General features: G+C 34.5%; 1 protein-coding gene across 9 annotated transcripts in view; it reads left to right on the top strand.

Moving 5' to 3' along the window:
* Dmd (dystrophin) overlaps positions 1–18,471 on the top strand; it is a 2,209,767-nt gene that overhangs the window by 1,735,142 nt on the left and 456,154 nt on the right. The window lies entirely within an intron of this gene.

Below are 18,471 nucleotides of genomic sequence, written 5' to 3' on the forward strand. Positions count from 1 at the left end.
AATGTAAAGATAAACGTGGGGGGGGGCGTGGATGAGGCATGTGAATTCCTAAAATTGGGTGTCTAGCCACTCTATCCAAATTATTGAGGTCTTGACTCAATGAGAAAACCCACATTGGTGTTCACATATGCATATGTGTGTGTTCATGTATGTGTGTGTGTGTGGTGTGTGTGTGTGTGTTTGTGTATCTTTGTGTGTGTGCTCATAAAGGACAATCTGGAGTGTCATTCTTAAGGCACCACCCATCTTTCTTTTTTACTATTTAAAATTAATATTTTCTCATCTCAGCATAAGAATATATTACAACTTGACAGTAATTCAAACTCATCTCAGAGGAACCTCTCCAATCGAGAAAATACCTCCATAATATTGTGCTACAGGGCATTTTCTTCACTAGTTATTGATGTGGGAGAACAGCTCACTGTGGAAAGTTCTACTCCTGGGCTGGTGGTCCTGAGTTCTATAAGAAAGCAGGCTGAGCAGGTCATGACAAGCAAGCAAGTAAGCAGCACTCCTCCATGGCTTCTGCATCCTGCCTCCAGGAACCGGCCCTGTTTGTATTCATTTCCTGACTTGCTTTAGTGATAACTATCATGTGGAACTGGAAGCTGAAATAAATAAGTTCCTCCTCAAGTTACATTTGGTCATGATATTTTATAACAGCAGTAGAAACCATAACTAAGACAGCCATGAAAATTGTACTTGTGTTTTATAACATATTCATTTATACAGCTGTCTCATTGTATTTACTATTTAGTAATCTAACAATTTTATCTTCAAATAATAAGTTATATTTTGAAATAGTATGATGGGCAGTTAATACAGTAATGTAAGTGAGAAAAACAAACTTGTTCTTATTAAAGCAATATAAGTTGTTTTACTTTGTAATTCAGACCATTGAAGTAGCCATTAAAATAATACCAGCAAACATAAAACTTGTTTTATTAAAACTCATTGAGCCTAGTTAGATGTAGTCCATTAGGAAGAATTATTATAATTAAATGGTCAGAATGTACCAATTGAAAACAAAATCTCTGTGCCTTTGTTTTCTATTCTAGTAGAATGTCTTCTGAGGAATGTTGCCCTTGCCTTTACAACAGTTGAATTTGACCTATATTTTGTTTTTGGGTTTTTTTAAATAATTTTTCTTTCCTGTTACATACCAACCCCTGTTCCCCCTCCTCCCCTTCTCCCAATCCTGCCTCACCTATCCCCATTCCACTCCCATACCCTCCTCATAGGGGGTAAGGTCTCCCTTGGGTAGTCAACACAAGCTGGCATACCAAGTTGGGGACAGACCTAGCCCCTCCCCTCTGCATCAAGGTTGAGTAAGGCATCTCACCATAGTGAATGGATCTAGAAAGCCAGTTCGTATACCCAGGATAAGTTTTGGTCCCATTGCCAGGGGACACACAAACACATCAAGCCACACAACTTTCACCCACATTGAGAGGGCCTAGTTTTGGTCCCACGCAGGCTTCCCAGCTGTTAGTCCAGAGTCCATGAGCTCCCACTAGCTTGAGTCATCTCTTTGTCTTTTCCCATCATGATTCTGACTCCCCGCCCCTTGCACTTATAATCCTTCCTCACTCTCTTCAACTGAACTCCAGGATCTTGGCCAAGTGTTTGCCTGTGGGTCTCTGCATCTGCCTACATCAGTTACAGGATGTAGGTTCCATGATGACAATTAAGGGTAGACACCAATCTGAGTACAAGGGAAGGCCAGTTCAAGCACCCATTCCACCATTGCTATGAGTCTTAGCTGTGGACATTCTTGTGAGTTCCTGGGGTTTTCCCTAGCTGCAGATTTCTCCCCATCCCCTTAAGGGTACACTCTGTCAAGATATGTTTTTCATTGCTCTCCCTCCGCATTTCTCCTCCAACTAGGCCATCTTGAGCCCTCATGTTCCCACCTCCCATCCCTTCCTCTCTACTCCCCAATCCTACTTTACCCAGGAGATGTTAACCCTTTCCCCTTCCTGGGGCTATCCATATGTGTACCTCTTAATGTCCTCCTCTTTACCTAGCTTCTCTGGGTTGTGGATTGTAGCATGGTTATCCTTTGCTTTGCATCTAATATTCACTTATAAATGAGTATATACCATGTTTGTCTTTCTGTTGACCTATATTTTGTTAATGCACTATATGCTAAGCTACAGTATGACATGTGCTAAGTAGATCTGAGAGGTTTATACTTGGATTGTTTTATTTTTTAAATTAAATCTGTATAAAATTGCATTGGTTTATTTGAATTGGTTACCATTTTATAGTAAGTTTTTAACACTGGTAAGCGAGAGTTAATATATAAATGAATCCACTTTATAAGCACCAACCTTCCAAGTCGTTCAACATGCCACGTGCCGTTTTAAACTAACAAGACCAGCTTTCCACAAAATCAAAGCACAGCATGACTTTATGGACTGCAATAATATTGCTAACATAATGTATAAGGCAGCATTTTCTGCATAAAATCTTTCTTTCTTGGTGTTCATGCAGTTTTTAGTACACTCCAATGACCCCATTATTCAGTTTCAGAATTAGTAGCATACTATTGTGAAGGACTCAGGTCACATTATGATTACTCATTCAACAACATTCTTAAGGGTTTACAATGCAGAGTATTAAATTAAATAGTGTATGGTGGGGCTTCTCAAACCCACATGATCTTTGAAGAAAACTTAGTAGAGAAATGAGAAATCTTGAGCTAAAAGTAGGGTCTAGCAGAAAGAAACCATGTTAGCTTATCACCTCCCTTTCTTAGGAAAGCTTGCCCTTTATTCCAAGATCGTGTCTTTCTGGTAGATTTTTGTTGTTAAACTACCCCTTCATTTTCAATATGCTGGAATGACAGCCAATGGGTTTCCTTCTGTTTTAACTCTTTATCTAGAAAAAATATCATTTAGTATCAATATTGACTGTATTTTAAAATGCCTCATACATTTTGTAAAGTCATTCTATGTAACAGATCAACTGCAAATGCAATTTCTGGCCCATTCCAAACTGTAGTATTTTAAAAGAAGAATACTGCAGCTTGCTGGATTGTGGATGATAATCTATATTGGGGAGTTCATCTGCTGTGGCTGTGTTTGCAAAGGTAAAGAACGGCTAAGGACTCGTGTGTCCAGATTACCTATGGTGACCCTGCTCTGTTCCTCCTCCCTTACACATCCCTCCAGCACACACAGTCCACATGTGTACAGACATACATGAAAGACTCTACATGGAAACTTAAATAGCTTTTAAGCCTTTTCCCCATAAAGTCTACTAAAATCTTATGAGCTAACAAATTTTATTTCTCCCAGAAATAGGTGGAATGATGGCCTCCACAAAAAATGCTTACTCCCAGAACCTGTAACTATATGTTGCTTCATTATATTTAAGGATTAAGATCTCAGATAGAATCCATTGGATGACTCTGAGGTGGAAAGATTACTTTGTATTATACAATTGTCCCTGTATGAACATAATATCAAGGGTCCATAAAACTGAAGAATGGAAGCAGGGGAATAGGAGTCAGTGATAAAGAAAATGGAGGATGGAGAAAGTGGCCATTGACTGAATAGTGTGGGTAGATTACAACAGTTGGGGAAGGCCATCATAAAGTTTCCCAGAAACTTTGCCAGAAGTGACAGAACCCCACCAACACTTTAATTTCAATACTGCATTCTTTTTTTCTCTAGCTCTCTAGGATCACTTTAATTTTCTTTTTTGTTTTATTAAGAATTTTTTATTCACTTTACATATCAACCACAGATCCCCCTCTCATCCCTCCTCCCACTCCCCACATCAACCTACCCCCAACCCCTCCTACGAAAAAGTAAGGCCTTTCAGACTGAGTTCTTTTAAGCCAGTGAATTGTAGAAATGTGCTACAGATGGAATGGACAATGTGTAGAGTATGGGACAGACAAAGGTACAAGAGAAATTTGTACAATGTATTGTGACTCCAATACCAATGTTGCATTTGTATCAAACAGTATGAAAGTTGATTATCTTGGCTCATCTGATTGTTGGATCGTCCTTTTGCCTGGCTGACACGTGCACCAGGATTCCCACCTGTCTTCTGGTTTAAATATATTTACCATTCTCCTTCTTGAAAATGTCTTCTGATCCCAGCTCTTCAGTCAAGATATATACTTACTCCTTTCTTGGAAAAAAAGCCAAACTTCTTGACAGTTCTTCTCAGTCTTTTTGGTACCATGAACAAATAAGATGTCTCACGACTAAGGTGTCAAAAGTGTCCTCAGTCATTGCTTATCTGTCTAGAAGTAAAAATCAAATCATCTAAAATATACATAACTTAATCAAAGCTTGTGCCTGGGAAAGACTTGTTTCAGAGCATTGAACAATTATGAACTTCTTGAAGGGAATATTTTTGTCTTAGTAATTGTTCTAGTCATAATTTATTGCATGATGCATGGTATCAATAATTATCAATTTAAATGAAGATAAGTAAATAGCAAGTAAATTGTTCAAGATCACATATTACACTGTTTTCCTCTCTTCACATTACTATCATCCAGTGAAAATGATATGGGCTGATATACCTCAAGACCAAGGTCATCTTGGTTTCTTACTTGTTATAGTAGTTTTGGAAATATGTCTCAAATCTGGCTTGTTATCTAATGGACTTGGCATTCCTGTGTTACGAATAAGCAGGGAGTATCCAACTGTTTTGAAAACCACAGCATTGTTGACTTCTCTTCCTTGATGCTCTAGTAGATTTTGATATGTGGATTCTGATAAACTCTTGGCAATTTCTCTTACATCTGTTCTCTAGTAGCTGTTACAAGTAAGTGGAGACAGGATGGCACTGGGATGTAGTGGAAATAACATAAAACTAAGAGTTAGAGGCCCTGGGTTCCAATAAAAGCTCTGTAGTGGGATTTAGGGTAGTCCATTTAATGTCTCTCAGCATCAATCTCCTCGCCTGTGAAATAAGATTAATGATACCTGTCCTGCCAACACTTCAAGGTTGTTTTGAGGTTCACAGGCATTTTCCACGCCATATAACCTATAAATCTCCAGTGCCTACAGATGACTTAGAGTGTCTACAGTAAATTTAATATTCCTGAGATTTTAAAACTCAATGACTAGTGCTAATCCAATCAAACATAATATATTAAATGTCAACCCATGTGAGAATCTCTCTGGTTATTGATGCTAATGGAAGTTAGCATAGATTACCTAAAATAGAGGAAAGCCCTGCTATTATTATATAATCAACTTTTGTTTTATCAATGTCATTCATTTCAATACAAATGTAATTTGGGTTCAAAATTAGGCAGATGTCTTTAATTTTCATTAATTTGCAAATAACATTTTGGGGGAAACCTTTTAAATATAAGTTGGAATTTTCTTACATTAAACTTAAGCATAATGGGAAACTCATTGGTATCCTGGAATTAAAGCACATACTTTTCAATGTTAATTTCATTTTTGCTTTGTTTTACAAATCGAGGGGTGTTGTTTCTGGGTAGATATGAAACAATTGATTTACCAAAAATGGGAATAAGGGCTTTTGTAAGTCCCTTCTTTAACCATTATTCTCTTCCAAGCCATGTAGGAACTCCTCTGTCTCTAGATTGATATCCCTTCTTTACCTTTAAAATTTTTTAGACATAATGAATTGTTCTGGCTCCTTAAAACACCATGCAAAATCAGTATTGTCCAACGCTAACACGTTGAAATGTGATATTGTAATTACTTACCAAATGAACATTAATCACTACTAGATTAGAATGGAATTACCTGTTATATTCACATTAATAGTAAATGAGCTTTCCCTGATTGATGTTGTTGTAATGAATACAAAAGAAATTCATAATGAATGATCTGGCCCTCACTGAAAGAGAAGTACTCATTAATGGCATGCCATCAAAAGGCAAGTAATACTTTATAATAAGCTAATATTAATTAAAGAAACATCAGGATGAACTATTGAGTTACTTATATCCACAGTATAAAGATATTATACTGCTGGAATTAAGGTAATTGCAGTACATTTTATAAAAATTAATAATTACAACCACTTAAAATATTTAGGAATCGAGTGCTTGTTTGTTTACAAAATAGCTGTGGCAGCTACTTATCTTCTTAACACAGAAACAATGGTGACCAATAATAACCATTGCATGTAGTATACAAATTCCTATCATTTTCTTTGAAAATATGCATTTTGCTTTTGCTGAATTTATTTATTTGCAATAGGATATTCTAGTGGACCTCTAGACTGTGGTTAGAACATTAGCTAATTTCTGCTTTAAAAAAAGAAACTAATGTTTTTGACAGCTTGTCTGCCTGATGTTAAGGACAATCCTCGTCAGAAATGATCATTGGAAGCAAACTAAATGTTCTATATATTGTTTCTAAGCACTAACTGAGCATACATGCATCAGTGGGGATAAAATGTCAGATTCTCTCATTCAGGATGCTTTGTGTCTTCAATAAATGTAATCTTTGAAATTTTATGAGGTAACATTTCTATGACATAAAGCAGAAAGCTTTGCATTACTTAAGTTACCTGAGTAACATTCTTATAATTTTGCTGTAAGGAACATTTAGAATGGTTGAGAATCATATTAAAATAACTATAAAACATGTGTCTATCGGAGTTAACATCTTAAAATGTTATAATAAGTCTATCTTCAAAAGACTGCACATAAATTTTGGGGAAATACAAGTGAATTCTGCATTCAAATAGGATAGTATTCCACCAGTGTCATTCTCCTATCTTTGATAATATGTTATGCTTAAGACGTTCTCATTTGGAGAAACTAGGTGAAAGGTCCAAAAAAAAAAAAAAAAAAAAACCTTCTGTGTTATACTATTTTCTGTTACTGTTAAAATACTCCAAAGTAAAAAGTTATAAAAAAGTTATTTAAGGAAAGAATCTGAATCTATATTTTAAGAAAGTGCTCTCTTTCTTCTATAACAAACAGCTACTTAGATGAATCTAAAAGACTTTGTTGAGGTAGTTATAATTCTTACATATATTTCTGACACAGAGTTAATAAAAATTCCATAAATAGTCTAGTAAACAATCATGTGTGCCAAAATATGCTATTGAATATACAAATACATAAACTTAAAAGATAGCTGCTGATTATTTCTTGGTATATTATAATGGGTCAGTAATTATGAAAGTAATCACGACATGCTACCAAGAGAATTAACTGAATATAAAGGTACATGCTTGAGATTTGATCATCCTTATACTGAGCTTTAAATATGTTTTCACACAGGATAGATATGTTTTATCTTGATTTTGGTGTCCCATATTGTCTAGTACAATGTCAAAGGCAAAATAAGGTGTCTTCTCCATATCCTAATGGGCCTTTCCTTTCATAAAGGGAGCACCACAGTAAGGAAAGACTTCAGAGCGGGGGATCTAAGAATAAACTCAGTCGTTGAGCCAGAGTGATTTAATACCTGCTGTGACAATTATTCTTCTTAATTTATTAATTTTAAAATTAAATAGCTGAGTTACTGTTGATGTATTTCAAATGTTACTTTTCCCCCAAATATTTTAGTGGTTCACAAATAATATCAGTTGTATCCAATAACAGTAAAATAAATCATCCAACATATTACTTCTCCAGGCCCCATTTTATGTCAGAAAAAAATTAAAACTGTCTCAGACACACTCCATGACTGCTATTGTTTTATAAGACATAAAGTAAAAACAGCAAAAATGAATGGAGCCAACTTTAAAATTAAGTATGTCGTTGGCTAACTCCACTTCATTATCACCAAGAAATTTACTGGAACACCACTTACATATAAAACATCAAACATTTTGATTTGTCATCAGATATCTTAAGTTCTAAGATATATAAACTCCACAGCTTTAGATTAACTTATTAGCCTATGTCTTCATTTACTTATTTATTTATTTTGTTGATGGTAATAGTGATTAAACCTATTACCTCAGTTGCATTCACAAGCCCATATTTCATTTATTGCGATGTTTAGTATATATTTTTCCATTATATTGCAGTCATGGAATATTCCACACCTCATTTTAACAGGTCATTTGCACAGAGGAGATGATATTTGCAAAGAATTAGAAGAAATTCACCTTTTTAAATGAAATAATAGTTTCTGATTTTCTCTAACAAATGAGCTGAAGTTAACATTAATTACATTTGATATGACCAAAAAGGATGTAAAATTTACTAACAACTAAGAAAAGAACAATTAACTAAGTGAACATGCTACTTTATAATTAAAGGGAGGAAAGTAGAATTGGTTTATTCTCAGAAAAGTGGCTGCTTTTTAGTTTGCCCAACTAGGCATACCTTTCTACCTATGTTCCTCAACAGCTGGATTCTCATGGATGAATGAAATTACTTTTACATAACATTGAAATATATGCAGATTAACTCTGGGCTTCAGAAGCTGGTTTACACCTACATTTCTATATTTCTCTACATTATTGGAACCATCCATCACTTCAGAAGGTAGATTCTGTGCACATTCAACACAATTGTCAAGTTATCTTATCTTCTACACATTCTCATTCTCCCTAGGATACCATTCTAAACTGAGCATAGGAGTAAGGGTTGATATTGTTCAGATGATACAAAAATATTATAAAGCACATAAAAAGCACTGAGCCTAGTATATAACTAAGCTTTGGCTGTTAGAAGCTTCATTTCTATTATCATTATCATTACTAATAATAATGAATCCTGGCTGTTGAAGGAATTGATTCTGTATCTCTTATCTCAGAGCCAAAATGCATTAAAGTGTCTTTCATCCCTTATGTTTGATGTTGCATTAGAAATACTAATAGTAATATGTCTCATTTGTGTGTGGCCCTTTATAATAACAATTTCAAAGATACCTTTTATTGTGATATCTAACTAAATATCAAAAGGAGGTTTAGAAATCCAGAATTCAAAAGAGTATAAATCAGAGAAGTAAATATTCTATCAATAGATACTTTTAAACCTTTTTTTTTTCCTGGTACCTCAGAGAGAATCTAGGTTCTTGTGCATGCTGGTTAAGTACTCTATGACTTAGCTGTCTCTAGCCTAGAAAATCTTTTTTAACGTATACTCAAGTCTTCTCATGTCTCATATATATAACAATGTAGCTCTTGATAAACAGAATAATAAACCAGGTAGCAACTTGTATGTGCATATTCACTCATTTGGGAAAGATATAGGAATGTAGAGTTTTGGATAACATAAATCTGGCTTTGAAAATCAGTATACACAGTACAATTGCCAGTAGGTACATACATAGACTGCTAAAACATGAATATAGAATACATGATGTTATCAGTATTCAATTTTTTTGGAGCTACAAAATTACTAGTGTTATTCCTATGTTTCATATAACTTAAAGTTAGAAATGACTCCAAAATATTTTAGTCTTAATAACATTGCCAAAAATAAATGTTCATAGATTACACCTGGGAAATTAAAGAGCATATAAAATTCTAATGTGTACATATAAAACCAGTTTAATCACAATTCTCCACTAGCTAAAGTTTGACCAGAAATCTTCCCCTCTACCATTTGTTACAAGTCAATTTTATTATTTGCTATTTTTTTCCATATATTAATTTCTAGTTTATATAGTGAGTCTTGAAACATCACTAAAATGAAAATGGGAGATTTCTTTTAATTACCCACAAGGAGAAAGTGTGTGGAAATAACAATCAGAGTTAAGAGGTGACAAATTTGGGGACTGTTCAGAAAATGAGTTAGCATAGCTTGGAAAACTAAAGACCAAGCATCAATAACCTAGGAAGTTTTTTTTGAATGAGTTACATACACCCAATATTGTAAAAAAAAAAAAAAAAAAAAAAAAAAAAAAAAAAAAAAAAAAAAAAAAAAAAAAAAAGGTGGTGGTGGCACACTCAGAAGGCAGAGGGAAACTGATCTCTGAGTTCAAGCCAGCCTGATCAACAGAGTGAGTTTCAGGACAGCCAGAGCTATACAGAAAGTCCCTGTCTCAAAAATAAATAAATTAACAAAGAAGTAAAGATTATCTAACGCACATAATCAAGGAGATTAGTTCAAATGCAGCTCAGAATATTTACCAAGACTTCTTAAAACTTTTCCCTACTTAGTCCAGCCAGAAGTTCACTCTCTAGGGAACTTATACTAGAAAAGCTCAAGATCTGGCAATATTAGGAAGAAAAGGTTAGATGAAATAATTCAAATCTTAAAAATGAGAATAAAGTGAAAGAACATACATGTACTATGATAGGTCCATTCCCCAAGGCTCAGGTCCTTCTTTCTTTTAGGAATAGTGACTGAAAATACGTGCTTCCAAATAGTGGAATATATCATTTTTCCCCAAAGAAAATGAGGACTAATAAAGTACAAACTATACTGGTACTTTCGTTTGGGAGTCTGCACTCTGCACACAGAATAATATTGACCTCTTATAAAGTCTTATAATTAGAAGTTATTATTACATTTTAATGCCTGCGAAATCTTGCATATGAATAGGAAATAAAGTATCATCAGTTAGTTGATGGAATAAAACCAAAATAAAAATACAGAGGAAGAAAAGAACATATGATAACAAGACCTGTATGATTAACATGTATAGGAATATATGAGAATATATTGAATTCATGAAACAAAAAGACCATTTTTATTAAAAAGTAAGAGTCAAAGAATAAGCATGTGTTACTGGAAGATAAAACTGTCATTGCCAAGCTATAAAATTAAATTAAAATTGGAGACTAAATCTTCAAGAAATCTGATAAAACAAAGACAAAGAAATGGACAATAAGAAGGAAAGAAAATAAAATTAAGGGATCACTCCAGTAAGTTCAATATCTGCATAAAGTAGTTACAGAAAGATATAGGGAGGAATTTACTAAAAATATAAGAACATTTACTAGGAAGGAAGATATGACTTTCATGACTGAAAGTTCCAATCAAGTTACCAGCATAATATAAAAGGCCCACATCAAGGCATATTCTGTGGCATTTTACAAGACCAATGAAATTCTAAAATCGTCCAAAGAGAGGGAAACATTTAAATTAAGATAAATATATGTAGGTAGACAGGTATAGAGGGAGGAAGAGGAAAATAGGTGGACAGATGTTGAAAGAATTGGATGAATAGATAGATAGATAGACAGACAGACAGACAGACAGACAGATAGATAGATAGATGATAGCTAACCTAGACGTAAACCATGGGGTATCCATCCCCAATCAATACATATTCAGCACAGCTCCTATACTTAAGGCTCAAGGTACATCACAGAAGATGGGGACAGAAATATTAAGAGCCAGAAGACTAAGACTTCTGCTACAAGATAGTATCTTGTATATGTGTCATGAAGCTACATTTATGAAATTTCAATATAATGGTTGTTTAAACAAGTTTGGTCTGACCACTGATACCAGTTGACACACCAAGGCAGACAGGTGAAATTTCACAAAGCCCTACCCCTAAATGAAGAACTATAGACAACTATGACATATATATATATATATATATATGTATATATATATATATATATATATAATCATAATTAAAGAAAAAGAAGTTAGCCGGCCGGTGGTGGCGCACGCCTTTAATCCCAGCACTCGGGAGGCAGAGGCAGGCGGATCTCTGTGAGTTCGAGGCCAGCCTGGCTACCAAGTGAGCTCCAGGAAAGGCGCAAAACTACGCAGAGAAACCTGTCTCGAAAAACCCAAAAAAAAAAAAAAAAAAAAAAAAAAAAAAAAAAAAAAAAAAAAAAAAAAGAAGTTATGACAATCTGAGTTTGCTCTCCAGAACCCAAATGGTGAAAGGAAAGACTTGATTCCCACAAACTGTCCTTTGACCTCCACCCACACTGAGGCACAGATATACACATACACAAATAAATAAATGTAAAAAACAGGAGCTTTCTTTTGTCTATAACACACACTATCTGAATTCTTGCAGAGAATGTACTACAACTTCATACTGTCTGTCAAGTGTTCTTTCTGAAAACCTAGTTTCAATATAGTATTCACAGAATACTGTGAAAAGGGCAGGTAGTGAAAAATGGTTCTCAAGCCACATGCACACAACATATATCAATTATTTTGCCTGGGACTGTTGCAGGACTGTTTTCAGTTCATTAAAAAAACTGCAGAAAATGATCTGTGCTTTAATAAATTATTTCATTTTATTCAGTGACTTCAAATCTCATGGTACTCAGGAACATTTCTAAAAAAGGGGCAAGTAGAACAGATATAGTTTCTGTTTTCTAAAAGGGGGTGGAGATTTCTCTCTTATTAATAATCATGGATTTTCATACAGGCTAAAATATGTGTAAACATGTCAAGCCAAGGTTATCTAAATAAAACCAAATAAATTCAGTTTGACCAGTGAATGATATAAAATAACATAATTAGGGTCTTTTAATTAAACAATAATAAATTAACTCTTGTACATTTTGTAAATAGGAATAATAAAAAGAAAAAAGGAGTTTGATAGAGACAAACTCATACACAATAGAAACCATAGCACTTCTAAAATGTTGACAAACCTTAAAATCTTGTATTAATTGAAAGAAGATACAAAATAATACATATTCTATATTTGTAAAGTATTTAGAATAAACAACCCCATATGAATAAATGCATAGTGGTGGTTGTCATGGCAGAGTCAGGGTAAAATGTAGAATAGCTGCTTTAAAGGCATACAATTTTCTTTTGTAATAAGAGAAATATTATGAAAGTAGATAGAGGTAGTGTCTATGCATCATTATAAATATACAAAACGTTACTAAATTGTTCACTAGAATATGGTTACTTTTGCTGGCAACGTGGTATAATCCACTGCCCTTGGACATTGAAAGAACAGGCTGTACTGGAATAGTCATCAAACATGGCCTAACAAGATACAGTAAGACTGGGTACAAATCGTGATATCAAGGCTGGAGGAGGCAACCAAATAGGAGGAAAACGGTCCCAGTTGCAGGCAAAAGAGATGGAGACACCCCTTAATCCCCGTGCTGGGAGTCTCACAAGAACACCAAGCTACAAAAGCAGAAGGTATATGGAGAGGACCTAGATCAGACCCTTACAGGGCCCTTGATTGCTGCTTCAGTCTCTGTGAACCCCTATAAGCTCTGCTTAGTTGATTCTGTGGGCCATCTTCTTGTAATGTCCTTGACCCCTCTGGCTTCTATAATGCTCCCTAGCCCTCTTCTGCAGGATTCCCCAAACTCTGCTGAATGTTTTTAATTTTCATAGTGCAGGTGGAGGTGATATTGCCGGCATCAAATAAATAAAATCCAAGAACACTGCTCAGCATTCTACAATGCATAGGACAGGCCATCTAACAATGAATGAGTCTATCTAGTATGTCACCAGTGCCATGGTGAGAAAATCTTGCTGTAAATAAGCCATGTGCTTTGAATTCTATGTGATGGCAAAGATATTTTACATTATGCTATCGAGTGTTGAGGCATACAGTTATTGAAAACATGAAATATGGCTAGTGTGAATATGGGCCAGGTGGGATCCTGAGTAAATAAGTATGAATAACATGCAGCCTTCAGAATCAGAGCACTTGAGTTTGTAGGGGAAAGAGATTCATAATAGTAACTTACTGAAGTGGAATGTGATAGCATTGTAGTAGAGGATTAAGTCTATGTTAAATTCTGGCACTAGAGCTCAGACAACTATTGGTTTTCTAAGGTAAATTTGCTGAATAAGTCTATTAAAGTATCAATTTTTCTCATAAAGGATAAGACACATGGCATGACAGCCTCTTTAACATTTTAATCAAGCTTTAAAATTAGTTTTGCTCTGAGTAGGTAGTGGTCAATTCCTTTAACCCCAGCACTGGGGAGGCAGAGGCAGACAGATGTCTGTGAGTTCAAGGCCAGCCTGATCTACAGAGCGAGTTCCGGGACAGCTAGGAAGAGAAACCCTTTCTCAAAAAATGAAAAACCAAAAAGCAAACAAACAAAAACTCAGTTTTGCATTTGAAATAAATTTGCTGAGATAAATTGTTGAGAAACTTAAGTTCGAAAAGAAAGGGAAAAATATAGCTTATTGTGTCTCCTAGAAATGGCTGCTTAAACAATTACAATATCAATAGGCATTCTAATGCAGAAAGAGGAAACATTCTCACCGGGGTCCAAACAAGACAAAGAACTTCAAGGCAACTGATGACTGCAGAGAGGGAGAATTAGCTTCTCCCAGGGTGAAACCCTTATTGGTTAGTCAATACAAAATGGCCAGTCCTGAAATCATATGCATATAAACAACAAAAAGGACTCAGCAGGTGTTTGTGTGTGTGTGTGTGTGTGTGTGTGTGTGTGTGTGTGTTCTTTATAAAACAATAATAATCAAAGAAAAATAGACCATCTATTTGAGAGCGAATGAATTTTGCCTCATGGGAAGTTTGGGGGTGGAAAAGGAAGAGGGAAGTGATGTAATTATATTTTAATTAAAATATATTTTTAAAAGTTGATGAACCTATCTAGGCTGTAAGAATATTAAAATCCAAATCTAAAATAGGTTAACCATTGTTACATATTTCTTTGAAGCTTAAGTAACTCAATATTCCCCATAGGATACTTAATGATTCAAAGTGACACATTCTCTGTCAGCTCACTTCCCTTCCCAGTATGTTGAAGTAATTTGTATCCAAAGAAATATGTAAAAAACTTATTAATCTTGAGTGCCAGAACTCACTAAAGGAAATCTTCATTTCTAAATAAACAAATTAGTGATAATACCAGATAAACAATAATATTGTTATGGCCACAAAAGTAAAAGGAAAGCATTCATCAATTTAGAAAGGGAAGAAATTACTTTAAATATCTTATTCTGCAGTTATTCTTACATGTTTTCTCTGTTCTCTGAGAAACTATATTTGAGGGACAATTACTTATTATAGGATACATTTAAATAAATCTTCTAGAGTATATAGTTTAATCCCCATCTCTCATGAAAATGAGCTGGGTTTGGTGACTTGCTTGCAAAGAATGGAATATACAAAGGTAAAATGAATGGCTTTACAATTGAGAAGGAACTTGGCAGGTGCTTCCTGAACTAGGTGATACCAGTGATAATGACTCTGTTATCAAGTCTTGTCTGACATGATGTGATGAGCAAGATTTCACCTCACTGCTGTTCTTCCCCTAAACCTACAACTTCTGTCTAATAAGGAGAGTATTCCACTCAAACCTTAAGAGTCATTCTACAATCTATTCAACTAGTCTTCTTTAAAAGTATCAAGGCCATACACAGGGAAAAAACCTGAGAGATTGTCACAGACTTGACTAGAAAATCAAAAATGCATGATGAAAAATGCAGTCATTATGAGGTCTGGAACTTACATTGAAATCAGAAAATGGAGATTAGTGGGAAAACTGGTGAAATGTAAACAAAATCTGTTAATAGTGTTGTATCAGCATTTATTTATATGTTCAAGTAAATGTGCCGTGAATATAAAATTTTGTCATTAGGAGAAACTGTGGCAGACACTCACAAATTGAACAAATGCTAATATTGATTTATCTATTTCTTTTTTGCTTTGTTTCTGCTTCATGTATTTTGTATTAGCTCTGTAGTTGTATGCATGCACATTTATAATTATTATCATTTCCTGGTAAATCTACACTCTTATTTGTATATAATGACTTTGGGACTGGTAATTTTTTAAGACATACCTTATCTTACATAAATGTCACTACTGTTGCTTTCTTTGGATTAATTTTTATGTTATCAATGTTTTTAATTTTAACCTACTTAGATTAAATTTGAAATATATTTATTTTAGGTTGCATATTGTTAGATTTTTTTCATTGTCAAATCTGTCTTCTGATTTGTATAGACCATTTACATTTATGGTAATCACAAATAAGCAAAAGCTTAAATCTCCTGGCTTATGTCCTCTTTTTTCTTTTATTTAAATCTCTTTAAATTGATTCATTGGTTTAATATAATTCCAATCAACCTTTTAGACATGTTTTCTTGACATAAGCAAGAGTTATCTAATAATGTACATGAAAAAATACCAGCCATAGAATAAACAAAGCAGTCTTGAAAACTCATACTAAACTGGGAAGACTCAATGTACCTAATATTAAGCTTTACAACCTAGCTGCAGAAATCAAGATAATACAGTATTAATGGATGGATATAGAAGAGTGGAAAAGAGTATCAAGAAAATAAACCTATACCTAACTGATCAGTTTTAGTAGGTGGTACAGGGATTTAACACAGGGTCTTGGTGTATGTTAACATTTAGTTTACCACTGAAGTATACCCCAGACTCTGAAACTGATATTTGTCAGAGTTTAGCATGTAGGCCAAAAAGAAAAAAAAAATCAACTGTAAAATATATGCAGCATGCCTAGGTCAGTCCCCTGCAGAGTCCTGGTTGTCAGTTCAGTCTCTTTGAGCCCCTGTGAGCCAAGGTTACTTGATTCTTTGAGTTTTCTTGTGGTGTCCTTTACCCCTCTGGCTCCTTCAAATCCTTTCTCCTCCTCTTCTGCAGGATTCCCTGAGCTCTGCTCAATGTTTGGCTGTGGTTGTGGGTCTGTGTCTGTTTCCATAAGGTGCTGTATAACGCCTCTCTGATGACAATTATGGGGTGGGAACAGAGCTGGGGGTTGTGAGGGAGGTACTGGGAGGAGAGGAAGGAGGAGAAACTGCAGTCTAGATGTAAAATAAATGAATTTATTAAAAGAAAAGGTAGCTTAAATCTCACACACATTACAAAAAAAAAGCTCAGAAGAGATCACCAAACTAGACAGAAAATATAAAATTATTTTTAAAATTATATAAAAGTGAGAAAAATGTGAGGAAATTCAAATTAATATCATAGCATATCTTTCTACATCTTTAAAAATGGCATAAAGACAGTGAAAGCATACAAAAAAAAAAAAAAAAAAAAAAAAAAAAAAAAAAAAAAAAAAAAAAACATAAAGACAGTGAAAGTACCAAATACTAGAATGGATTTATAGGAAATAGATCAGTCCTTTGTTGCTAGTGGGACTGTAGTGATTGAAGAGTGTGACAAAGAATTTGCCACTTTCCCATTTAAAGTAAACGTGGACCCACATAAAACCCAACAGTTTCATATGTGAAGATTTATCTAAAATCTCCCAAGAAATATTCAGGTGACATTTCTTCACTGTAATCCAAAAGTAGAAGCAGCCAGATCGTATTGAATAGTTATACAAAGGAAGATGCACGCATGAACTATATAGCAAAGAAACGAAAAGTAATGGATTATCAATACATGGAACCATTTGGATAAATAACCAGGGAAGAATTGCTGAGTAAATTCTGATTTTACAAGGTTACAGGCTGTGTGATTCCATTTATATAGCATTCTTGAAATGGCTAAATTAAAGACTGGGAAGTCAAGAGTGATTCTTGTGAGGCTAGAAGAACAAGGTATTATAGTTTGAATGTGGTTGAACACTTGGTATCCAGCTAGTTGCCTTGTATGGAAATGTTGTAGAACCTTTGACAGGTGGGTCTTCAGTGAGTCACTAAGGATGAACCCTGAGCTTTCACAGCCCAGCCCCATGTTTTATGCATTCTCTGCTTCCTGCTTACAAACACAATGTGACCAGCCAGCCTCCTGCTCCTGCCACCAACGTTACATCTTGTCAGGTATTCTCTGACAGCAATATAAAAAGTAACTGATACAAGAGGAATAGAAAGAGGAGGGTGTGACTCTAAAGGATAAGACAGGATGGCTTAAGTATCACTGTGTAGTTGGGAGTGTTCTCTGGCATGATTGTGTCAATGTCAGTATCCAAGTTATGCTGGAAAATTACAGTTCTTTGTTTGTTGTTTGTTTTGTCTTTTATTACTTTACCCTTGGAAAAATACTGTCATCTCTGGATTATTTCTCATGAGCACTTGTGAATTTATAATTATCTCAAAGTTTCTAGTGTGATAAAAAACATATAAACTTAAATTAATTCTCTAATTTTCATTCTTCAGTTTTTATTTTATGTCATTTAATATTATTCTTCTGAGGATAACTGAGGTACAAAAAACCGAAATGAGTTCTTGTGGTCACTAAAGATTTTTCTCTCTGCCCTTCATCCAGTTATGACATTTTAGAATAAGGAAATAATACTTCATGTCATGTTGTGCACACACTAAAACTCTGTAAAGTCTACTGTCTGAGTAAACAGAATATATCTGTGCATGAAAATATTGTACTACCATGTTTCACTCTGGTATATACTTGCACATGAAAAGTACAAAGCAAAATCTTCAAATTATCTAACTTGATTAAATGTTTTTATAAATGTGGTAACGTCTAGGTTCTTATTTGATTGTTTTTAATTTCACTTATTTCAGGATATATTATTGCTTTTATGTTTAAAAACTAAAATGTTCCAAAAATATACTAAATGAATATTCAAACCCCTACCTCTATGAACTATGCACTTAATTCTCCTTCCCACAGTAATTGTGGTAGTCTAGGTACCCAGCCACTAAATGACTGACAGGCAAAGAATTTACCCTTTAGA

Source organism: Peromyscus leucopus, chromosome X (assembly GCF_004664715.2).
Source record: "Peromyscus leucopus breed LL Stock chromosome X, UCI_PerLeu_2.1, whole genome shotgun sequence".
NCBI lineage: Eukaryota > Metazoa > Chordata > Mammalia > Rodentia > Cricetidae > Peromyscus > Peromyscus leucopus.